This window comes from Nilaparvata lugens, chromosome 10 (genome assembly GCF_014356525.2).
Source record: "Nilaparvata lugens isolate BPH chromosome 10, ASM1435652v1, whole genome shotgun sequence".
NCBI lineage: Eukaryota > Metazoa > Arthropoda > Insecta > Hemiptera > Delphacidae > Nilaparvata > Nilaparvata lugens.
In genome coordinates, this window is record NC_052513.1 from 9677432 (window position 1) to 9704996 (window position 27565).

The following is a 27565-nucleotide window of genomic DNA, read 5'->3' on the forward strand; positions in this document are numbered from 1 at the left end:
TTTCTGACAGCTTAGTTTCAAGTTCAAAGATTAATTTTATTCCTCTCACATTAAAATAGAAGGAATTCAACAATAGCAGTCTATAGAACATTTTAATATTCTTGGGGCGTTTTGCAAAGATTCTCCAGTCTATGAGAAAAATATCCTCTGTTGGAGAGGTATATTCAACCGGTCAACTGCGATAAAAAATGCAATAAAAACTAAAATTTGATGTTGCTATGCATAAAAATTGAATCGTTGGAAGAGGTAATTTATAACTACTACACGCTGTGACAACCTGGACGATCAAGGATAGATCTCGTCCAGTAACTGGAAACCCAGAATAAAGTTTACAAATTAAAATAAAATTTATTCAGCCAGCTTTGGATTGATTCATTCCACTAGATAGGAAATATGGCTGTTCATCCCTACTTCATAATCAGCCCATGATATTATCAAGTTGGGTCATTGTAGGCTGGGATCAATGTGGAAAAGGTGGAAAATGATGATCAAACGATATAAAAGTTAAAATAAGGGATTATTCAGAATTAGCACCTCCCTGTAATGAAATTATAATTTTGATATACGAGTGTTTGAATTTCTCCTTATTATTGAAAAACATCAATAATGTTAAATATTTTCACAGTTCCTGAATGTAATTGTTCTTGAAAAGTCGTTTATAAATAGAAACATTATAGTAAAAAACGATCAAATTATTACGCAAATGTATGGTGATACCAGCTCATATAGTTTAAATTCCACATTCCGTAATTCTTCACAATACCAGTACTTTTGGAATGAGTACTGCTTGTATCCAAGTTGAGACATGCGGAAGCTTTAAGAGATCATCAAGAGTACAGCAAGTTCTTCCGGCCATAAAATCTTCATGATTAGTGATTTGTAATTCACACGTTATGATTCACGAACTGGAATACAAACATGTTATCATATACTATCATTATCTAATTTGTATGTACAATTGTCTACTTAATGGTTTCAGTGTTTCCACTTACTGTAAGTAGAAGCAATGACGACTTGTACAACTATTGCATGTACTGTATTACGCTGTTGATCTGAGATCTGCGAGATTTTTCAAGTACGATTTTGCTGAGGTACAGAGGACCGGTTACATTTTTAAAGGCTGCAAATAATAGCTTCATCGCTCTGGATTTGACGCCTCGAGGAGGTGTAATGAGATAATAAAACAGGTAATGTTTTGCGACCGACCCCGGCAGGGATGCAGGTTGCAGAAGTTTTCCTTGCAGACGGAAACTTGGACTAATGACAGGTTAAGCCGAAACAATCAGCGTCGTCTGCCTGGTTCAGTTTGTCTCCCAGCGCGGAACCATACGCGATAATGACACCAATAAAAAACCTCAAACCTATTCTGTTGTCTCCAAAGAGATTTGCTGAAAGCAAAAGAGACAGAAAATCTGTATCGACTATCAGATAGCTGGTGAGAAAGGGATAGAGATTGACGGTTAGTGCAAACTACCAGCCTTCGTTACCGAGAAATGGGAGCTCAGTTTCGAGGAAATATTTATTTTCATCATTATTATCATTATGAAAAGCACTTGCATTTTCTGTGAAGTCAATCTCTCGGACAAGAAACATGTTAAACCGCGAGATTTCAGATTTCTCGAACTTGCTTCTCATCCAAGTTTTCAGTATGATTGTATATTTCTGCCATGTTAATTTGACAAGAAATGTGGGATTATGTTAGAATATGTTGGATGAATATGATTGCTTAGATTGAATCTAGACGTTACTAAAGCTTGAAACTGATGCTCCTCTTTCAGTTAATTTGAACTTTTTTCTTAACAATACGTCAGTACGCTAATACTCTGTCAACTCTCGTCATATTTGCTTGACAGCCTTGCAATGTACAGTCTGACATTTTCATAGTTTCCATGTGGTAGGCTAGTTCACTCCTAGCTACTCAAATTGAGTGATCCTCTCCATAATCTCATGATCAACTCTCATCCTGAATATTTATTATTTCGTATTGTTTTCTCTGGAATATACCATAATCTCTATTATGTGTACAGAACTACATTACATGAATACAGAGAATTTCATTGCTGATAATGAAGAAACTATAATAATTATCGAAGATTTGGAATCGATATTCAAATTCAATCAAATTTCTGCTGGGTTGCACAAAGCGAGATCAATCCTTAATCTGAAAGCAAGACTGAACACAATGTCACCTCAGACTGTCTATTCTGGTGCAATTCAGCAAGTGTTTTCATGATCAACTCTAATAATAAACCATTCAACAAGACATCGTATCGATCTTATCCAATAATTATTTTTTAACTCACTTCTTCTTAACCAGCAAACTAATCTGGTAATAAAGTTACATGAGAGTATGAAATGACTAATAGGCTACCTCTAATATTGGTGCAAGGACACGATACATCTTCAATCTTCTTCCAGATGTCTCAACCTGATTTTGTGGTTTTATTGAGCGGCAAACCTAGCGAAGATTGAGCAGTAAAAACTATTTAGAGCGTAATGACGTCTCAAAAGACACATTACTCGTCATAATGGGTTAGGTTCATCCATTCTCATTCGAATCTAACAGCGTCCTTGCTCCGAACCTGTTTTAAGACTCCATTAAACCAAATTCTATGGAGGTTCCATTTTACTGCTTCAGCTTAATGGTATCAGAGACGTCTTCAGGTTAGCAGCAAGTGATTCCCCTGATTGGAAGGATAACGACTGGAATATTACTGACCCATCATTGCGATGATTGAAACATCAATTTTTCGCATCTGAGCAGTTTTGTTCTCGGCTACCTGTGTTGAAAACTCAACTAGATTGATACATGAATTATACTCGTAACTAAAGTCTGGAGCTGCAATTATGTAGGACAACTCATCCGATCTGGAAATATTGAGAATTGTTTTTGTAGAGCTTCAATTCCATCTCAATTATATCGGAATAATTATCTAGGAGGAGCTGGGTTTATATCTGAGGGATTATTTTACGGGATTTTTTGAGTTTTTATTACCAAGATGAATAATGGAAATCATAGCAGGTCAGAGAAATTCCTATTTCCTATGCTCAGAGGAAGTCTGAATTGTTAACATTGTGATTGAAATAACGATAAAAAGTTTTCAAAATGTAGAAAATGAATACTCCATAGAATAAGCATAGTATAATTAATGAATTCGTCCCTAGAAGATTAACTTTGGAAAATTTATCATTTTCGTGGTTCTTGAGCAAAAAGGATTATGATGATGCATGTATAGAATATATGATAGGGATTTATTTTGTCATTAATATTTTAGAAACATAGGAGTAATTTTGAGTCCTTGTTCTTCTCTCATTATTGAATTTCCATGCTATTTGAAACACCCAAACAGTAACAAATTGTTGTTGTTATCGCGATAATGAACATACACTGATATGATTGATCCAATTTTGTATTAATAAAGAGCACCAATTAATTCCAGAATAGTAAAAATATTTGCTTTGTCTTCTGAGATGTGACTATCTGGTAAGGAATTTATTTTATTACGCTGAAGCTTGCAATGACCACCAACATCTACAGCATTACATCCCAAGCTGAGCACAAAATGCAGTGCTGTCTGTCTCACTGGGGCTTGGGGGCTTGGTGTAGCTCTAGCAACTATAAACCATTCTCATCTGTGCCATTTTTTCCTTTTTGAGAATTGTGAGAGCGCCTCTCATTGTTGGCCGGTTGACCAGTCAGTGGGTCCCCAAGCTGGCTGTCCGACCCGATGATAAATATCAGGTTACCCCGGACTCTCACAGTCGTCTATATATATGTTTCGCCAGGCTGGATCGTTTCTGCAAAATTATTGCCAGACCATCAACCATCTTTGATCCGTGCCGATGAGGGAGAAAACACTCTCAACATTTTTAATTTTCGTAATTATTTTTGCTTCTTGTTTTGCCATTCGATTATTTTTTACTATTTTCCTCAATAATACCACCCCAGTATTAGGTTTCTGATAGAGCGGCATGTAGACACTCGTGTAACTCATCCACTTTTATGATCCCGTATTGGTTCCCACAATCGATACGATATCGGAATAGCCGTTTTTAATATTGCAATAGCTGTGTTTGTCGTGCTTTATTGGCAGCTCAACTAATTGGAAATTACAGGTCTTCTTTTTTGCTGAATTTATAGTACTTATATTGAATGCTTTTTCAACAAAATCGTTATTATTTGTAATTGGATTGTAGTTAGTGATTGCTTTGGTACTAGACACGCTTTATTCAATCCACTAACAAATTTATAGCTTATTGCCGTACGCAGAACTGGAAGAATAGAAGTCAATTAAGCAGAAAAGTAGGTACAGAAGAATTTTTGCCAATCAAATAAAATGAAGTATTGAATTGATGTGAGAAAGTAGAGTACGGTATCATGATAATTATCAGTCTTGTATTTATATCTCCTATCGATTGGGTAATATTATTCTCAAAACTCATATTATATCACGTGTCTCAAAAATGTTACTCCTAGCAGTTTTCGATCAATAGGAAATCAATCCATTTTCAATTTCCTTGTTAACTGGATTATAACTAATTGCCGGTTTGCATCTCAAACAATTAATTGTTAATTTTCCAATGAAAATTGGACTATGTTGATCATCTAATCAATTAACTCAATATCACACGCGTCTCAAGCTTAGTTCTCACTTGTTTTTTGCACAGCTTTCATGTGACTGATGCTTGGCAATATTGTTGGTGAGCTTGTACAAAGATAGCAATGATTGGGCCTCGGACCGGTCTCTGAGACCGGATGGATACCGGCGGAGGATTGCACCTTGCTGACTGCTGGCGTTGCGTGAGCGGAGGTTTGCTTGCGACTAACGGTAAACCAAAATAATACGGTTAAACCACTTTCCGGCAATATTCGTTGCACTGCGCGACCGTCCCATGTCTCATCATTCTCTCATTAGAGCTGCCAATGTCGGCAAGAGAGCTAGCTATTAACTCATGGAAGCTGGTAAAGGTGTCTGAGATGTTTTCGGTTACTGACTTCGAGAATCATTGTCTGATAAAATCTCTGGAGTGGATTGAAGAATTGTTTGGTTCAACTTTGCTAATTTGATACTATCTTCATCAAATGTGAAAATAGTGAAATACAAGCTGAGTGTTGTAAAGTATCTGATATGTGATATCATTGATAGTCTTAGTACTCATTGATAGAACATAGAACCAAGTGATAATATATTGATGATTAATTCAAGAGTTTAAGATGAAGAACTCTATTCTGTATTCCTCGACTACAATACAATACTATAATAACTGATGATTTGATAATATATGCTATACAGTAATAATATGTTTGTGAGATCAATCTGAACGGAATTAATATATGTATACCGTACATAAAAAATAAATAAATAAATTTATTTCTTTAAAAAAGATACAAATCAGCAATTAAAACATAAAGAGTACGAAATATCTAAAATACAATACAATAGGTCTATAAAAAAATATTGAATTTGATTCTATTGGAAATCGAGCCACTCAACTATGGAACAAGATCCAATGCAATAAGTTGTATTATACGCAAAAAATTTCCCTAGCAGATAAAATGTTAGAGGTAGTTCATGATTAATAACAACTGTTTCGTTGAACAGAGAAGAGGGAAGCATATTTCTGGTGTCAGATTTCAAATAGATTAAGATCAACTCGACAATATTCTATATTTTTTACTAAGTGAAATATCATAGGAAAAAATTGGCAAGGTGTGAGATGTGAGATACAAGAGCTCTCTGTCAGTGTTGATATCCCATCAGACAATCATTTATCACATTGTTTCATTGGTCACCTTTTTATCCCGATAAAGGTTAATGGATATGTTTACAACACACCTGAGTCACTAAACATGCGAATTTATTAACCTTTCTTTTAGAATAAGTTTTGGATAAGGAAGTTGTTTTGAACAATGTATAATTTTTTCTGAAGCTTTTCGAGACACTTGATTAGCATTTCGTCTTAATCACTATCCAATTCTTGTTGAATGATGTTTCGTGTTTCCTGATGAATAGCCAGGTGGGTGTTGGTTGCATTATGCATTGCTAACTACAGAGTGATGACAAGTACTAGAGCTATTTAGGCATGTGACAATCCATTTACTACCTCAAGTACTCTAATATGTACCAGGAACAAGCATTACTAATCAGTGTCTGTACTAATCAGTAATAATCATGGTTGAATCATACTTGATTATTAAGTTTTGTTGAATTCACATCTCCAAATTTTATTGTTATTCCACACTCACAGTGAATGAGATGAATCTGGAATGGATCATATGAATTTATGCATCCTGTTTCAATTTATACTGTTGAAGATTTTATCATTTTGCACTTTAATTGTGTCGTGTATTTAATCTATGGATACTGCATGTTTGTTTAATGTTTATGTTTTCTTTGAATTCCTCATATGGGGCACGCTCCACATGAATGTCCATGAAATATTTCTGTTTAATACATCAGTTGACATTACAGGATTTGTAACGGAATTTCATGGGGAGACTGGTCTTTTGAACTTGGCTGCCTCCCACCCGACTCTCGCTGCCATGCCAGAATGTTTACATTCACGCTCATGCATGTCAGATTTTATTTGTGACTGCAGATCTCCTCTTATGCGGAAACGCATGGCCTTTTCATATTTTTGCACGTTGCAAAATAAATGTGTGTATGGGACCCACCCCTGCAGTTAGGGGAGATCTCTCAAACAGATGCACCATCATCATCATCATAACCATCAACATCCTCATCATCAATATCCTCGTAGTTTTGCAACAGGGGTTGGTGCCAGTCAATTTACTCCCCTCTTGCTTTTCCGCCTATGCAGACTCCCTTGCTGCTTCCCCTATAAGCGAAAAGCAAGAAATGGAAGGTGAAAGAAAGACCAGATGAAGAAGAGGAGGAAAAAGTTGAAGAAGAAAGAGCAAACAGCAACCGAAAGGTCTCCCTCATATATTCACCTCCTACGCTGTCTAGAAGACCAGAGCAGGAGAGAAATGCTCTTAGTGGATTACATTTCGCCAGATAAAGGAAATATCGCAAGGTTCAGTCTCTAAAAGCAAATATGGCTCGCTGAATTTTTATCAGCATTCTTCTTCCGGCGAAAGATGCATATCATTGCTTCCAACGCCCTTCTTCATAGTCACAGCTCTAATGCAAGTCAATGCATTTCCTCAAATAAGAGCTGAGAAAACATTGCTGCGCTCCTCAATGGAATAGATAAGTGGTAGACTGCAGTACATTAGATAACCTAATAACTTCATTAGAGAAGCTATAGAGGCTGGAGGTGGAACATCTGGAATAGTTCCATTCGACAATAGAGTTTGTAGAAGATTTTTCAATAATATAGGTTCAATACGGAGTCATACATTTCAATATAGTTCACTATACTTCAATAAGGAGACAATTGTTTAAAGCTCTCTTGAATGGATCTAATGATTTTCAAATTCAATATTCCTTTCATAGAAATGGAGTGTGCTCACCCACATAGAAAAACTCGAATGACATGTGGAAGAACATCTGAACATTTGAAACAGGAAATGCTGTTCCATTGATAATACAATATCTTATAATTCAATTGTAGTTCTCCTCTCAAAAAGATGAGATGACCTTAATTTACTCTTATGGATTTGGTAAGGTCACCACTGAAGTCTCTGGAAAATCATCTTTTATCCGACCTTCTCATCCTACATTATGTCTCTTACAAATTCCCGTTTCTGTCATAGTTACTATATTGTAATCAACATTCATGGATTTGTTGTAACAAGAATTAGAAATTTCATAAAATCACTCCACTTATATGGGCTACTTTATTCAAATTAATAAAAGCAATATAAAAACTTTAGAGGTATTTATGAGGGATATGGAAGCAGAGATATATGTTATGGATTTTGATAATTGATAAAATTGATAAATTCATAAATAATGGTCAATTTTTGAATACAAGTCATTCTATGATAATGCATCTTGTATTTAGAGATTTATAACTGCAATATATTATTTATTAATTTTTGCTCACATCTCCTCAATTTTCATTGTATTCAATAGTAAGGGAGTACTTTAACAAATCGAAAAACATTTCATTATCCCATTGGAATACTATTTTTTAGAATGAGTTCAATACTGTTGGAAATTAAAAAAAACAGGTAGAGAACCCTCATTCCAGTTCATTACTATTGAACATTTTGAACTATTCCAACTATCATACTATTGAACTATTCATTGCTATTGAACATGAGTTCAATACTATTGGAAATGAAAAAAAAAACAGGTAGAAAACCCTCATTCCAGCTCATTATTATCGAATAGCTTCATCATGAACAAGAGGAAAGTCAATAAAGAGACATGCAACTTTCTTTTTGAACAAATCAACCTGAAACTATCAAAGACCAACATAACAATGATTGATGAGTAAAACAAGTAGCTGGTCTGACGCAAATCACAACTTACTGTCAACAAATCTACCGAATTTCCAGTTTGCGATGACACAGAAATTAGTCCGCCTAGCGGTTTTTTTTAAGTTCAAGGTTGAACCGCGAGACTCATGTAGGTCATCAGTCGTCTGTGGACTTACATAATAACCCACCACTCACTATTTCAAACGTCCGGAATTAAACGCAGCAGCTGTAATACCGTTATCTCCTATGATTGATCTGCAAGGTGGAAGCTGTATTTCAGAGGCAATTTCTACTGTACGGTTGAAATTAATTGGCATTCTCAAATTCTATCCTAATGTGAATTGGTGGAGTGTTTGTTGATGAATCAGGTCAATGATCTGTGTAGTCCAGTAAGTTGTTGAGGATACAGTGAGAACTTGATATTCACGAAATTGATTGGGCCGATAATGCAATGGAATTTCTCTTTTGAATGATCTTGGAGCTTGCAGCTCAAGGATGTTAGTATGAGTATACCATAAACAGTAGACTATTTTTTATTATATCGATATTATCAATAGGATATGGTTGACTCATGAATTCAATAAATAAATGTTATTTATAAGATTATTAAAGAAATGAAGAAAGTCAAAACTAATAACTGTTAATACCAAATTGTATCAATTTATATGAATAAAAAAATTCAGATCAGACATAACCGAAAATGGCTCACACATTTAGTAATTATATCATTCAGCGCATAATTCTCCAATAAATATAGATGAATCATAGACATGCTTATTTCACTAACAAATAATAAAATTAATCATTAGTGAGAGCTTGCGTAATACATCTTTACTTTGTTATACTAGATCGTCATCAGATAAATGAGTCATTGGTGGTAATTTTAGTGCAATTAATTGACCTGAATAGTGTTATTATGTATTACAAATGAAATAATTATCATTGTGATAGGGAAGTAATTTGATAATGATGAAAAAATGTTAGAAAGAGAGTCGATTTCGGTGGTGAGTGGAAGAATATAAATTTCATATGAATAAAATGGAGGATTTAAATTCATATGAGGAGGAGTTAATTCAAGGAGGATAGGTAAATAGGAGTAAGCTACTGTTGGGAGTATTCAAGCACTTGAATTGGTAATTTCACTTCATTAGATGAGCTTTAATTTTCTGGAGAGAGAATATTGGAGGTTCATTAATATGTATTCATTTAAGTGATTCAGACTTGATCGATGTACGTTGGGCCTAGCTTTCAAACTTGGATAGTTCCATAAAGTAGAACAACTACTTTTTGTAGAAGATTCCACTTTCCGGATATTGACTAGTTTTTTATCAATCCAAATCTTTGTTCCAAATTGAGATGTGTCCTTCTTTCAATGTTTCAATTGAATCTAATTTATTCACTCATCCAACAGTGGCTGTGACAAAAAAGGAAATCTATCATGAAGTCATTAAATCCTAGATTTTTATTTAATTTGATTTGAGGCCAGATGCTTTCAATGAATAAGGTCACTTCAAAATGTAAGTCCATCAATCCATGTATGGGAAAATTGTTATGTGGAGGGGTGGTTTTCCCGAGGTGAGAGATTTTATTCATGCAGGAATAATAATATTAGCTATTATCTCTATTGACTAGGAGTATTAGAAAATACTCTCTTCATTAATTATAATGAAAGAATAGTGGGGTCGTTAGTAAAGTTCTAATAGTTTAATATTTCTGGAAGGGTCTGTTCCTGTTATTTAGAATAGTATTCTACTCATCATGATTCAATTTGAAAGATATCATTGCATCAATATGGGGGTCAATCGTGGGGAAGAATTGAGTATAACAGATAATCCCATATTATATCTTCATGTATGTCACTAATACTAATTCAATTAATTTAAATCATGAATGCTTGATTTCTTATCACTGGTAAGTCAAGAAATTTCTTTTCCGTTTATTTTCTAAATTTAATTTATTGTTTTTTATCAAGTTTATTGGCCTATCCAATTCTCACAGTTCAGTAACTCCAAACTTGAAATAAATTCTATTGAATTCTATGGATGACTTGATAAAAAGTCTTCTGTTACTATAATCGAATCCCAATTGGATATAATTATCTCATAAATTGTAAATTGGAATCATAATTATTCATCGATAATTAAATCATTCATATTAAATCTGTTTTCAATCTATGAATCATCAGTGTCAATTTTTGCACCTACAAACATTGACAATCACATTGAAACAATGAGCTCAATTTAATAAAATATAACTTGATAACGTATTACTGAGATGTACTAAATTCGCTGTCACAGCATATTCATCTATGAACTCACGAACAAATTCAATCAATGGGAATAGCCGACCTCGATAAAATGATCACGATTCATAGATATTTCAACCACTTTGTGTCTTGATAATTGAAAAGTAGAGTGGTTGCACGGTCGCAAGTTCATCAAACATGTGAAGTTGTGAAGTAAATCTTATATTTGTGTAGACAAGGGATACTCTGGAATTAATCATTCTTCATTCTCTGAATTAATCATTCAGTCTTTTCTAATATGAAAAGCGTCAATTGAACCATTTACTTAAGTAACAACCTATCAAACCCCTACTTCCCAGCTCATATGACATGTGTGGATTACCTCATAGAAAGTGAACATAACTTTATCTTGATTTTTGCATTACTTTCTACTTTCATTCAAATCAGTCTATACTTTGTCAGCAGTATATAAACTTTACCCTCCACAAATTTTTTAAATTATTACAAATTTTATGAATGATTATAAATTCCTCCTCCCAAGAAATCTCACCCCCAAACACAAAGAACTTCAAATAGAAATACAAATCTGAGTACCCTTTTTCCAATAATTATTTTACCACAACAAGTTTCAACATTCATGTCATTTTCAAGTGAACTTATATAAACATGTTGTGATAAAAAAATTCAAAAAAGGGTACTGATGTTTGTATTTTTATTCATATTACAAGTAGCCCTAAACAGAAAAGAGACAACAAAGTACTTTACCGTGACTGTGTACCTTCATAGATCCATGCACCCTTCCAAATAAAATAACTTAATTGTTATTATTGTTGTTTATTATCCTTGGGGCTAAACCAACTCGATTAAACTATGGGCTTTAATTGTGTTGCGGGGCTTCTGTTTGCTTTCAGTCGGATATACGATTAGGATGCGACGTATCGTTATTGTGGGGTTGATGGCTCGACAATGATGGGGTGGGAGACGCTAAAACTGTTCCAGACAGATCGGAGGCTGGTGGCTGGTGTCTGTGTCTATGTTTGGGTGATATCGATTTGTCGCTCTCACCTACCTTGGCGGCAGCGGCAGAGGGATGGATGTGTCTGTCTGCGAAGTGAGTTCTTCTGCTTCCCTCCGGGATACTCTGGAATTAATCATTCTTCATTCTCTGAATTAATCATTCAGTCTTTTCTAATATGAAAAGAGTCAATTGAACCATTTACTTAAGTAACAACCTATCAAACCCCTACTTCCCAGCTCATATGACATGTGTGGATTACCTCATAGAAAGTGAACATAACTTTATCTTGATTTTTGCATTACTTTCTACTTTCATTCAAATCAGTCTATACTTTGTCAGCAGTATATAAACTTTACCCTCCACAAATTTTTTAAATTATTACAAATTTTATGAATGATTATAAATTCCTCCTCCCAAGAAATCTCACCCCCAAACACAAAGAACTTCAAATAGAAATACAAATCTGAGTACCCTTTTTCCAATAATTATTTTACCACAACAAGTTTCAACATTCATGTCATTTTCAAGTGAACTTATATAAACTTGTTGTGATAAAAAAATTCAAAAAAGGGTACTAATGTTTGTATTGTTATTCATATTACAAGTAGCCCTAAACAGAAAAGAGACAACAAAGTACTTTACCGTGACTGTGTACCTTCATAGATCCATGCACCCTTCCAAATAAAATAACTTAATTGTTATTATTGTTGTTTATTATCCTTGGGGCTAAACCAACTCGATTAAACTATGGGCTTTAATTGTGTTGCGGGGCTTCTGTTTGTTTTCAGTCGGATATACGATTAGGATGCGACGTATCGTTATTGTGGGGTTGATGGCTCGACAATGATGGGGTGGGAGACGCTAAAACTGTTCCAGACAGATCGGAGGCTGGTGGCTGGTGTCTGTGTCTATGTTTGGGTGATATCGATTTGTCGCTCTCACCTACCTTGGCGGCAGCGGCAGAGGGATGGATGTGTCTGTCTGCGAAGTGAGTTCTTCTGCTTCCCTCCGGGATACTCTGGAATCTGGAGGTGGTGGAGATGTGAGAGGATTCACTGTGGGACGAAGCACAGACTGATGTTGGCTTAGCACTGAACACGATTCAACTGAAGCCGGCCGGCCGTACGCGCCGCCTCTTATACCTTCCGGTGGGGCGAGGGGGGGACGGCGCTCGCCGTTCATTGGCTGGTCATGCGGACGCCGGTCCTAACACTGGTCGCACGTTGTGTCGCTTAACTTCAATAAAATAATTGTGAACACATGCAATTTGGGACAAAAAATCGTCAAAGTGAAACATGATAACAGAAGAAGTTAATGATAACTAAGAAATTTGAAAAAAATACAGTTCATCCACATTATTTTCCCACAAAAATGAGAATATTATGCATGACCAGTTACATAGTAAAACTCAATTTTGAGCAAATGGGATTCATGACAAGATGCCTCCGAAGTAAAATACCATGATAAATTAACACTCCATGACTAATTTTATGAATGCGTACAGTACAAATTAATTTTAATGTTAAAATTGATTGATGAATCTCTAAAAAAAATATAATCAGTAATTTGAAAAATAGGTAGGTCTAAGGCGGGGGTAAGACTCATATTGTGATACTCAACATACACAAAACAGAATATGAGACTACAAAAAACTAGAGTGAAACATGAGACCATCATAATTATCAACATTTTCAATTGAACGAGAGAACAAGTACAAATTTAAATTTACTACTACGTTTAATTTTGATACTAATAATCTTGAAAGAAATAAGAACATTATTTTATAACGAAATGATCTTCATGGGACAATATTTGTTGCCTGCAATATGATTGAAAATAGGTACTATCTACTACCTCTATTCAAACTACCTCTGTAGAATCCACTATCTCTTATTGAGATCCGAAATATAATGGTAGACCAATTTTACGAAATGTCAATAAAAATTGTCAAAATCCAATTTCAATTATCCATATTTATGTCTTCTGTACAAGAATATAATATGTGATTTGATTCCTAGACAGTCATAAATATAACTCATTCTAAAGAAATACTCAGAATATATTTAGAACCTCATTATGCAAATAATGTGAAAGACATCAAAATGAAAAAGACATAGCTATCGAAAAGAATAGAAAATAAATAGCAAAATATCAAGTAAGGTTATGTAGTATTGAGCTTTACTGCTATTCACACACACCGTTTCCTTCTTGTAATTGAAGTCTTGGGATTTTCTTCTTCGTCCTGAGCATTTTTTTCTTTAAATAAAATCAAAAAATCAATTTAAATTAAATAATCATTCAGAATTACACAACTTACAGAGAAGTACCTCAGGCTTACGCCCAAAACGGTTCTAATTCTAGTTTTTACAACATTCCAAATAGCTATCAGTGAATTCAGTTTGATTTAGGCTTTAGCCTTCCACAATCATCTATCCTAGTAGTTCTATTCCATATTAAACTACTTTGAACTCATGATATCATTTCCAGTCGTAGTACATCTGACAAATCTTGAGAATTCTGTCCTCATACAGTATTCACTTTCCTTTGCCCCTTACTGACATAGTAGAACTGTATCATCTCATTACTCTGAGTAGGAAGTAGCTTACCTGTGAGCCAAGAGAAACAGAAGACTTATTATTTATCAAACGAGAATCACGTGCAAATGAAGAGCAGAGTGGAGGCTGCTACAGCAAAGACCTCTCTCCATGTCTGCCATCTCTGTGTTGGCAAAGGGAGTCTGGTAATGTTGTTAATTGAATTGCAAACCGCTCATCTTCTGCAATGTCGCCCACCCTCTCTGAAAGGGAGGTTGTCCCCTGCAGGGCTATCATCGAAAGGCTGGCTTTGTCTGGAGGGAGGAGGTATGAGTTAGAAAAAAAGGAGAAGAAGGAAAATTGAAAAGGAGGAGAGTAGAGAATCACAGAGGAAGGAGGTAAATTTGATTATAGGAAGAAAATGAGAAAGAGGAGAATAGAGAAGAGAGGGAAAATTGGAGGAATAACTATGAAAATAGAGAACGATGAGAAAGGACTAGAGGAGAAAGTGACAGAGGAAAGGAGTGAATTCTATGATAGAGAAGGAAGAGGATAACAAAGAAGGGATTGGAAATTCAAGGATTACTTTGGAGAAGAAGGAAAGGAGGAAAAATTATGAGAAGAATGGTAGAGGGAAAGGAGATGTGCAAAGACAGCATATTCAAATTGGGAGAGTATAAAGTATAGAGTATAGAGGAATAAATATGAGTATTCAAATAGATTGAGACAGGATAATGGCTTGTGGATGATTAGGACAGGAATAATAGTTCAAATTCAATGGATTGAAAATGATAACGAGGAAATATTGAAAAAGGTGAAAGGGAGAATATGAGGATGAATTAGTGAGAAAGGGAAGAGAAGAAGATAGTGGGGGAGAAGGAAATTTAGTGTTTTTCAGGCTATGAGCAAAGACCATGAGACCTGGTATTTCTATTCTCTATGCTACGGCAAAGACAGGATAAGGAAATGAATGTGAATTTGGAGAACGAAAGCTGGATTTGAAACAGGAAACAGGAGGAGATACAATGAGAATACGGATTTTCAGATAGGAATTGAAGAGAGATGAGAAAGCAATGAGAATAATAGAGGAAATAAGAAACTGTTACTGGAAAAAATATAAGATATCATTATTGAGCAAAATATCAATGAAAAATAGAAGGGATGAATATAGAGAGGGAAAGGTGAGAATAAATTGAATATAGCTGGTTCGAAAACAGAATTATGATAGGTGTAACAGAAAGAATAGAACATTTTCATTGTAAAGGAATAGGAGCACTGGTAATAGTTGAAGAAGCAGCAGAAGCAAATGTGAGAACAAAATAAGAAGAGAATTTTCCAAATAACTATGTTAAACATGTATTACCTGATAAAATAATAATTGATAGAATAAGAAATATATAGAAATATGAGAATCACAAGAACCGGCAGAAGGAAATATGAATAAGAAAACGAAGTGATGCTTTGGCGCATGTGCAAGATGTCTGAAGCCTGAAGGTTTAGGTTTGAGCAGGTTGTTTGTTGAAGTCGGTAGTTTGGGGAGGCAGCTTGTAGGATGTGATATTTGGGACGACTCTGCTGGTTGTGATATTTGGGAAGACTCTGCTGTATGTGGCATCACACCCTCCAGCGTTTACGTGCACTTCTCCCAAGGGATTAAATCAGTTGCACACCGAGGCTCTCTCACTGCTATTCAGCAAGATATCTTCAAAAGAGGCCATCGTCACTCTAGTGTTGAGTCACCACCAACAGCATTGATTGCGGCACTGATTCCTAAGTTTCCGATTCACTCTGTCTAGGGATAGGGTGGCAATGTACTGACAGAGTTCTCAGAGGTCCTTCGTCTGTAAAGGAAAACAACATTTGGAAACTTTCCTCTCAAACTCTCTCAGGAGTTTGTCCTTGAAACTTATAGATTCCATGATACATGAAAATCACAAATTGAACTCACATTCTGTTCCAAATTTAGAGAATAATTTGGACTAGGAAAACTTGGTGGTGGATTGCCTGGAATGGAATTTGATAAGGAGTCTTCCTTTTCTATATTAGTCTCTTCTACCTGAAGAGGATTTTTTGTGATGAGCTGTTCTTTCATCTTACTTTGAGCTATTCATTCACTTTAGATGACTGCAGTAGCATATATATTATCATTTTGTGAAGTTTTATTGATTCATTTTTGGCAAAACAGATAAACTATTCATTTATTCAAATATCCATTCTTTCTCTCAAGCCTCCCTCTCTGAATCTCTTTCTAGAAGTTCCATTTTCAAGAATTTTTCATTGAAATTCATGAACTTCATAAGGCGAAATCAAGATTTTCAGTATTCTTAAATTCAACCTGTGGGCTTTGAAACCGTGGTTTCAAGTTGGTTTTAACTTGTGGGTCTTATTTTTAGAATGAAAATACATTCGTCTTATTTGATATATTTTATATAAAATAATTAATGATTTTTTGTGAGTGCAGTACTTCAAACTAGATTGCTGAGATGAGAGTTGAATGATAGTTACGATAAAATTTTGTTTTTGATATAACAATGAAGAAGACCGGAATTTTATTCCAAATTTATCAACGTAGTTATCTCAAATATATTACTACTGGAAGTTGATAACTGTAGACTGGCTAATTAATAAAATGTTGGTGTCATTACGTCTAGTGAGTTAAAATTCCTAGAGAAAGATGCAATTAAAATGCCAGTAGGTTAAGCCTACTCAAATTACTGTTCATCTTCAAGGATAACGAATCAGGTAAATTAATTCCTGTCTTTTTCGGCAGTTACCTCGTACTACTTCTCATGGCGATTTTATTGAGGATTGAATTCGGGTTTATCTATCAGGCTCAACCTGAATTCTTGTTTCTTAAAAATCTCATGTTCCATGTACAAGCTACAAGCTATAATTCTCATATAAATAAGATATATCAATACTTGACTATTGTTAATATCACAAGTTAACATAATTTATCTTTGTCTCCAATAACAAACCTTTTGTTAGTCAAGATGACTTCATAATATGAACATCTACATAGAAAAACAACATCATTACTGTCCTGGTACAAAATCTGATATACACTCGTGACACATATGAGTATTGATGTCTCACAATTTCTAGCTTTTCAATTTTAGGAAACAATATTATGTTATGTGAATTATTGTCCTTTTCTCATTTCATGCGATTCTCCGTGTATGAATAGATTGGCTATTTAAATAAATTTATAACCATACACATTGAAAATTTGATTCCTAAGATTGATAGAATTGATAAGACATTGAAAAATCATTAATTCACTTGCAAAGATAACAAAGCCAATTGTAGTTGATTACACGTCATAAACTTATCGATTCCATCCATTAGGACTTGGTGGCTCGGCGTAAAATTGTGTCAATAGATTGAAACACTCTCAATTCACATTCTAAAGCTGTGTTTACATCAAAATAATTAACTTATGTTTATAATAATACAAAGTTGTATTATGTTTGTAACAAAAATGTTAATAGCTTAATCCTTATAGATTCTAGTTGAAATGATTCAATGATGAAAAGGTAGAGTTGAAATGCAACTATTTCATATTATTCTTTGAGGAATAAATTTATCTGGTGACTCATTATAGTATAACTATATTATAGTGAATTGAAGTTGTAAGGTATCAAATTTGGGTAGATAAAAAGCCCTAACAGAAATAATAATAGGTCTAAAAATAAAGTAATTGGCTAATATCGCCAAGCAGATAATAATCAAGATAAGATAGCATCAGCTTGTTCTGGCTAAATGGTACAAGAACTTAAAAAGGATTTGAAGAAAGTTTACTACTCATAAATATATTATTTATAAAATATTTGAAGATTGAGGTTAGATAGATGTATTCACAGATCGGTGACCTAGAGATCGATCAAACCGAAGAACGTAGAATCTGACCAAAACCCCTTGGCAGAGCTTTATTGCAATCAGACGGTGTGCAATGTGAGAAAACACCCGTCCACGTGGCTAATTATTAGTTAGCATGGAATTAATATTAATATATATAATATTAACTAGCATGCAAAGAGCATAAATAAAAAACCAAATAAAAATAATTTAATGTATTCAGGAAATAAGAGTTACCAGGCGCATGAATACCTAATAAAATTTGCATGCACCAATAGTAAAACGGCAGTTAATAGGCGGCAACTGTAGGCCGATTCAAAAATATTTATATATATTTATATAATTGTAGTAGATTTCGTGTAAAAATTTGTGTAATCTATGTTATCAATATGGCTCGAATGCAAAGAAATTATTAATCATATAATCTAAGCAATATCTTGGCATTTTTTGTAAGATCTATTTGAATTTAATGGCGGAGGATTGAGATATTTAAATTTTATGCTAATTTGAAAGTCGGAAAGAGGATCTGTAAAACTTGAGAAGGAAGAACCAGCACTCGCCAGCCAGATGCCACCATAAGAGGACCCCAAATATTTTAGAGCGAAGTACCTTATTAATAATTTTGTAAAAATTAAAGTTAAAGTAAATTATTAAATTTCTTAAAAGACTTCGTGATGCTATTGTGAAGCAGAAGTCATTTTTCATTTTTATTAAATTTATAACCCCTGGGAGGAGACGATTCCGGCTACCATATTCCCGGACCACATGGAGTTGGATCGACATCGGCGGCTTACAAGAAGATTTTCGACACGTGAGTGATTTAAATTTGAATTTAGTGATGGGCGCCCTAGTGCTTCGAAATAATCTGATGATCAAAGCTAGCTCGCCGAAAGGGTTATTATAAATTAAGAAATTAATAAGAGTAATACTTGCGCAAGTAAAAATTAGTATTAAAGGTATCTAATTGAAAGAAAAATATATAGATCAATATTTTAGAAATTTCTGTTTAATCAAAGAAGTACGAAATCTAGGCTATTAAAACATATGCATACAATATTTAATTTTTTGCAATACAATTTGCGATAATTTATCATAGTTCTAATTCACTAGATGAATGGCTCTACCTATTCCGTCAGGTGCCGAATCTTGCACCCTGAGATAAAAATATATATTCGATACAAATAAATCTACTAAATACTAGAGATTTTAATATATAGATATATTTGGATTATTAGTGGCTAATTTATCAAGCTGATCTTAGAGCACATATTTATGATTGAATTATCCAAGCCGACAAGTATTAGCAAGTACATGTCACAGCTACATGCCAAAGATTGCATATGATTTCAAGATAAAGGCACATGGTAATGATTCGTGCCATAAATCTAGAATATAAAGTTAGCCTGTGATATTTTTATTGATTTCAAATATTGTTCTATTTTTATATTATATTTTTTATCGCTCTATATATATTTTTTGCCTCGACTGATCTTTGCATTATTTGTACAATATATGTGTAAAATTTTCATGGTGTGCAATTTATTTTATATTCCTCATCTCTCTAGTATAAGTATCATTTATATATATATATATTTATTATTATTGAATTACAAGAGTTATTGGAGAAGCCCATATCTAGGCCTATCAAGATTTTTTAAGACTGAATACTATTAGAAAAACCACGCCCTAATTATATTAAATCTCATGCTTTACCGACTGATGCCAAGCAGGAGGCTAATCGTTATTTTATATAAAGAATAACGTGACATAAATACATGGCGCCCAACGTGGGGCTGATGATGAGAGCCAAGCTCATTGAATAATTACTTGAAATTAGGTCAATAACCATAGTGAAAATTATAGATAACTTATACGAGTTGTGAGGAAAACTGGCGAAGGAATATTTGTATTACTTTTTGGGGAAACAAGAGCTTTAAATAGAGAGAAATTATATGTTTTAAAGAAAATTTTATATTATTAGTACTGTGAAAAATTACATGTTTATAGAGAGAGATTATATTTTATAAGCCTAAACTGCTATTACTTTCTAGTCAAAAATATATTAGGTGTTTAAGCCGGTTGGAAAATAAGTCGCAGCCTGTAAACTAGCCAAAAATAAATCAACAAAACATTGAGGGCGCTAGAGCATTGTAAAAAACTTAAGTATAAATACCTGGTTGTAAGAGTATCCAAACACTTTACACATCACTGTTCACTGTAAGTCCCGGTTGTGTCTCTTTTTTAAGCATTTTCGCTTATCATTTTTATCACTGTTTAATTAGCATTTATCACATTTGACATAATGAATCACACTCCCGCAAACTCTGAAGTTTCATATATGTACGGCGGTTGCACAGATCCCACTTTGTCGACTCCGAGCACATCAAACCCCACCACGGTAGATGCCAATACGCCACGAGAAAGGGAACCAGGAAGCGTCGGGTCGATAATTTTCGATCCACCAGGTCTGCAACCTCTATCCTCCACTCGAATCGACGCCGCTGACACACCATTGAATCAACGGATAGTAGAGATCAATTTTGAAGGGGGCGAGGAGCAGTCTGCAGAACCCGCATCGCCGGAGGCCGAGTCACACCTGGGCAAACAGAGTATGTTTTCAACCACAGAACTAGATCCGCTTCAAAAGGTAATAATGGAACAAACGAGTAGCACTTTCAACATTATGTTACAAAAAACAATGGATAGTATGATGCAGGAAATTAAAAAGGAGATTGCTACAGTAAAAGAGGAAAATAAACAGACAGTGGAACAGGGCATGAAAGAGACCACAGGCGCTATAAAATCAGTAGAACAACGGTTGGATAATATTGAAACTAAAGTAGAGAGTCATAGGGAAGAGTTAAAAGCAATGATAACCCTACAAAAAGAAAGTCAAGATAAAGTTACGGCAGGATTATCGGAAAGGTTAGATACGGTTACATGTGAACTCAATGAAAGGATAGACAACTTAAATACACAAATCACTACACCTATTCAGGATATAACAAATAACATTAAGGCCGATTGCCACCAAGAAATCCACAAACAAATTACCGTTGCCAATCAAAACTTAACAACTACAGTTGACAAAAATATTAACAATATTAAAGAAATACAAAACAAACAGATTAATATGTCCACAAAAATGAACCAACTGCAAGGTAGCATCAATCAAAACACTGAAACCTGTAAAGCTTTAAATGGAACTCTACTAATTCAGAAATCCACTCTGACTCAACTAAATCAAGAAATAAACGCAAATAAAATTACACATGATAGTCAATGGCAGATAACACAGGAAAAAATAATAGCATTGGAAAATCATATTCAACAACAACCTCAAGGAATTCAAACAGACAACCTCAACGTACATAGTATATTACAAGGACTAGGAAAATTTGATAACACTGATCGCCATTTGCAACCTCAACCATTCATTGATCAGATAAAATTAGTACAAACTCTTGCACCTACCTCTTGGAATTTTTGGCGTCTCCGTTTGACTAATTTATTGATTGGCGAACCCCTGATGTTTTTTCGGAGTAGAGCCCATGAGTTTACATCATTGGATGAGTTTGTCGCTGTCTTCCTGGAACAGTATTGGAGCAGAAGTAAACAGTTGGACGTGCTAGCGGACATCATATCATGCGATTTCAACCCTAAATTAGACGGTGCATGTACCACTTTCGTCACTGCCCTACAGTTTAAAAATTCTCAATTGAGCGAGCCCATTAATGAATCGGCGTTAGCAAGCATTATTTTAAAGAAGCTACCGTATCAAGTTAGAATGGCACTCGCCACACAACCCATTACTGATTGCAAGCAGCTAATTAATCATTTATATGGCATACAGTCTGCAATGGCAATATCAACCCACCGCTCAGACCAGAGATACGCATCAAATCAGCATAATTCAAAATTTAATCCGCATAACAGCCAAAATTATGAACCGGTATCATATGATCGCTACCGATCTGCTCCCCAATTTGAACGCCGCTATGAGCACAGGCAAAATGGTAATTGGAATAATGAAAAATTTCAAAATCGTACAACCAACCACTATGCCCAGCAGAGCAATCGTAGGAATCACTATGATGGCCGTGATCGATTAAACTCACATAATAATAATACACAAAACAGTTACAACAGAAATTATAAACCACCACCTCAACAAGTAAGTACAAACTATACACTAGCACATGCAATAGGTTTGAATCAACAAAAAAACCGGAACCCAACACCCAACGACCCGCCACCAGACATACAGAAAACTACAGCTAATAAACCATGACTATATGATACCCCCGATACAGCAAGCACAAACTCAAGTGAAACAAACCAAGAAAAACAAGACATCTCAACATCATACACCACATTCAGAAATGATCTACCGGAGACTTTGTTAGAAGAAACGGAAAAAGAAAGCAGGCTACCGGATATACAAATGCAAGCGTATATCGATATAGAAATATATGGAATGAAGGTTCAAGCATTAGTAGATAGTGGTTCACAGTGTAGCCTCATACAAACAGACTTATTCCAACGTCTGAAAGAAAAAACAAAATTAGCTACTCTACCGTTAACCAACGTATATGTATCAGGTATCAGTCCAGGACGGCGAATACATATAACTACTCAATGTTTACTGGAAATAAATCTTCAACAACAACGATTCGCATATACATTTCTTGTATTACCTGTTTCCGGTCCGCACATAATAATAGGTACAGATTTTCTACAACACTTCCAGGCCTGTTTAAATTTCCAAACCTCGAAATTTCATGCATTTACCGAAACCGAAGCATACGAAGTCATAGTACCCCTTGATCTGAAGAAACGTACTGAAGGAATCGCTGAGGTACATTTCGCTCACTACATGGAAGGCGTGCCGAGGGAGTGGGGTATCCACGAAATGGAAAATGCTATGGAGTGTATGGAGGTATTAAGCCTAACAACGAAGGACCGAGCACCGTCAAGAGCCGACTTTCTATCCAGAGAAATAGACGCTACATATTGTCAAGATACCAATCTAAGATGTTTTGCCGTAAAAAGTGGAGAAAGCATACCGTATCCTCCCAATATCCAACCACGAATTCATACCGCCATGTTAACACCTGAAAGAATCCGTATCGCCCAATATGAAGACCCAAGACTGTCCCGGATCCGTGAACTGATGGAAGAAGGAGCTGCCGAACCGCCCGACTACCTGCGACAGTATACCCGCTACAAAGGATTTATGTTCCACCGACCGGCTAAAAATACTTACGACTGGCGCCTAATTATCCCCGCTAATATGGAAACAGATTTGATAAAAGAAGCTCACGAACGCATTGGACATTTTGGAACTACGAAGACCCTCCACCTACTAAAAGAAAGCTGTTATTTTAAAAGCATGCATAAAAAAGTGGCCAAAATAGTGAAAGCTTGCGATATATGCCAGAAAGCCAAATACCCGCGATACCATATCAGAGGTGAAATGAATCCCATTCTCCCCAGCGCACCATTGGAATTGATATCAGCGGATATATATGGTCCATTGCCCATGGCGCAATACGGAAAAAAATACATATTCGTTCTTACATGTGTTTTTTCAAAATATACCATGCTATTTCCCATAGGCAAATTGACCGGAGAAGTTTTGGCCCGATGCATAACGGAAAGATGGACAAGTGAAGTAGGAAAGCCCAAACGAGTACTATCAGACAACGCAACCTATTTTTGTAGCAAGCAGTGGAAAGAAATACTTCACCTGGCTAATATTAAATGGTCGAGGACATCTCTTTACAGCCCCAGCGCTAACCCAGTGGAGCGACGTATGGCAGAAATCTCTCGTTTTATGCGGACGTACTGTAATGAAAAACATCAACAATGGGTTAGGTATATACCATTTTTAGAAGAATGCTATAATAATAGCCTAAATGAAAGCACCGGTCGTACGCCTTATGAGATCATATTCGGTAAAAGGAATAATACATTTATCGAAAAATTAATTGATTTTCCAAGATCAGAAGTGAGTAAGTTAACAAACCCCAATATCCATCATCTGGTAAGGTTAAAGCTAGAGCAGAAGGCAGATAGCAGAAAGAGATTCCACGACCGAGCCTATAAAATATTTTCATATAACATTGGAGATGAAGTTTTAGTAAAGAGCCACAGGTTATCAAATGCTTTAGAAAAAGTAACTCGCAAATTCTTTTTAATTTATTCAGGGCCATTCACTATAGTAGCCATATCGCAGCATAACACAGTTCAGTTACAAGAGAGTGAGAACACGCACATTGTTTGGTGGGAAAATGTAGCCAATATTAAGCCATATCACAGAATTTGAAATAAATATGATAAGAAGTCAAAGGAAAACAACACTATCAAGCCAATTACTAACCTTCCTTAATAAATTTAAAATTGGTATAGGACCTCGTGGCAACAATCCAATGTTTTAACTCCTTCCAGCCGTTAGAAGCCTGTAATAAAGAAAAGAACAATTTTTAAATATGTAATTAAATTATATACATCAGATAAAAAAGGACACAAGCGGGGATAATAAAATTAAAATTTGTTAATTACCTTTTTAAGAGAAAAAATCGAGCAGTTAGGTTAGTTATGAAAGTCGATAGCAAATTCTGATGTAACATGAAACACTATGAATTGTAGAACAGCGAACAGCTGACCAAAGCCGCCCAAATCAAATGAATGTAATATCTGTTGAACATATGTTTATAAAAAGAATTACTGTACCCAAAGAGTTATTTATTATTGTTATTTATTATATTTATTAATGTCGATATTTATTTATATGTTTTTATATTTATTACTTTTAATTATGCCACGTTTGTTACCTGAAAAGATTTAAAGTGAATACCAATTACCAAAACCAAAGAGCCATTAGCAAAAGAAAGTATTGTACCTGATGTATAGAAAATTATTTATATTAAGACCTAAGAAATACTATAAGATATAAGCCCAGAAGTTTATGAATCGAAATTATTGTCTAAAAGGAATCATTTATGAGAATTATGAAATGTGTGTAGTTAAGTTGGCAGCCCTGCAAGCGGCGAATTCAAAAATTACTGTGTTGTAAATGGTGTCAGGAGGAGTGCGTTTAGAAGTTTATATTTATGATATTTTTATGTGTGTTGAGGAGGAGAATTTGTTATTGTTTTTGATAAAGGTATAAAGGAGATGCAGCAAATATGACTGCGAAATGTGATAGAAGTAGGAGAGTATAATTTATAAATAAAGTATAGTGTATATCAGTGTATTTGAAGGGTGGGTTTTCATTAAAAACATTGTGATTCTCAAATATTTTGAATTCAAACCCAGGGGCGTGTGTAAAGGTATCAAATTTGGGTAGATAAAAAGCCCTAACAGAAATAATAATAGGTCTAAAAATAAAGTAATTGGCTAATATCGCCAAGCAGATAATAATCAAGATAAGATAGCATCAGCTTGTTCTGGCTAAATGGTACAAGAACTTAAAAAGGATTTGAAGAAAGTTTACTACTCATAAATATATTATTTATAAAATATTTGAAGATTGAGGTTAGATAGATGTATTCACAGATCGGTGACCTAGAGATCGATCAAACCGAAGAACGTAGAATCTGACCAAAACCCCTTGGCAGAGCTTTATTGCAATCAGACGGTGTGCAATGTGAGAAAACACCCGTCCACGTGGCTAATTATTAGTTAGCATGGAATTAATATTAATATATATAATATTAACTAGCATGCAAAGAGCATAAATAAAAAACCAAATAAAAATAATTTAATGTATTCAGGAAATAAGAGTTACCAGGCGCATGAATACCTAATAAAATTTGCATGCACCAATAGTAAAACGGCAGTTAATAGGCGGCAACTGTAGGCCGATTCAAAAATATTTATATATATTTATATAATTGTAGTAGATTTCGTGTAAAAATTTGTGTAATCTATGTTATCAATATGGCTCGAATGCAAAGAAATTATTAATCATATAATCTAAGCAATATTTTGGCATTTTTTGTAAGATCTATTTGAATTTAATGGCGGAGGATTGAGATATTTAAATTTTATGCTAATTTGAAAGTCGGAAAGAGGATCTGTAAAACTTGAGAAGGAAGAACCAGCACTCGCCAGCCAGATGCCACCATAAGAGGACCCCAAATATTTTAGAGCGAAGTACCTTATTAATAATTTTGTAAAAATTAAAGTTAAAGTAAATTATTAAATTTCTTAAAAGACTTCGTGATGCTATTGTGAAGCAGAAGTCATTTTTCATTTTAATTAAATTTATAACCCCTGGAGGAGACGATTCCGGCTACCATATTCCCGGACCGCATGGAGTTGGATCGACATCGGCGGCTTACAAGAAGATTTTCGACACGTGAGTGATTTAAATTTGAATTTAGTGATGGGCGCCCTAGTGCTTCGAAATAATCTGATGATCAAAGCTAGCTCGCCGAAAGGGTTATTATAAATTAAGAAATTAATAAGATTAATACTTGCGCAAGTAAAAATTAGTATTAAAGGTATTTAATTGAAAGAAAAATATATAGATCAATATTTTAGAAATTTCTATTTAATCAAAGAAGTACGAAATCTAGGCTATCAAACGTATGCATACAATATTTAATTTTTTGCAATACAATTTGCGATAATTTATCATAGTTCTAATTCACTAGATGAATGGCTCTACCTATTCCGTCAGGTGCCGAATCTTGCACCCTGAGATAAAAATATATATTCGATACAAATAAATCTACTAAATACTAGAGATTTTAATATATAGATATATTTGGATTATTAGTGGCTAATTTATCAAGCTGATCTTAGAGCACATATTTATGATTGAATTATCCAAGCCGACAAGTATTAGCAAGTACATGTCACAGCTACATGCCAAAGATTGCATATGATTTCAAGATAAAGGCACATGGTAATGATTCGTGCCATAAATCTAGAATATAAAGTTAGCCTGTGATATTTTTATTGATTTCAAATATTGTTCTATTTTTATATTATATTTTTTATCGCTCTATATATATTTTTTGCCTCGACTGATCTTTGCATTATTTGTACAATATATGTGTAAAATTTTCATGGTGTGCAATTTATTTTATATTCCTCATCTCTCTAGTATAAGTATCATTTATATATATATATTTATTATTATTGAATTACAAGAGTTATTGGAGAAGCCCATATCTAGGCCTATCAAGATTTTTTAAGACTGAATACTATTAGAAAAACCACGCCCTAATTATATTAAATCTCATGCTTTACCGACTGATGCCAAGCAGGAGGCTAATCGTTATTTTATATAAAGAATAACGTGACAACATGTTTGTGATTTTAAAAATAAAAAAGTGATATTTGTGACAACAACCCAGTGTTTTCATTATGGATATATACCACAATATCGCACCAGCAACAGTACCTTCTTCATTATTATTTTTCACTTTTTCTCTTCTGCCATATTCGTGTCTACCATTAACTTTACGCCGAATCCATTTCGTTACTAACTTGTGCAGTGTATA

The 27565-nt window shown here is 34.5% G+C and overlaps 1 protein-coding gene across 2 annotated transcripts in view; it reads right to left on the reverse strand.

The window, feature by feature from the left end:
* The window catches only part of LOC111061824 (titin homolog), a 111080-nt gene extending 98315 nt beyond the window's left edge, over positions 1-12765 (reverse strand). Inside the window, exon 1 of one of the 2 annotated variants that reach the window (XM_039436244.1) lies at positions 12602-12765. The gene's annotated coding sequence lies outside the window, so the exon portion shown is untranslated. Of the gene's footprint in view, positions 1-11706; positions 11786-12601 lie in introns of those variants that run through there. The other variant, XM_039436243.1, reaches the window with a different exon arrangement.
* Positions 12766-27565: the final 14800 nt, after the last annotated feature.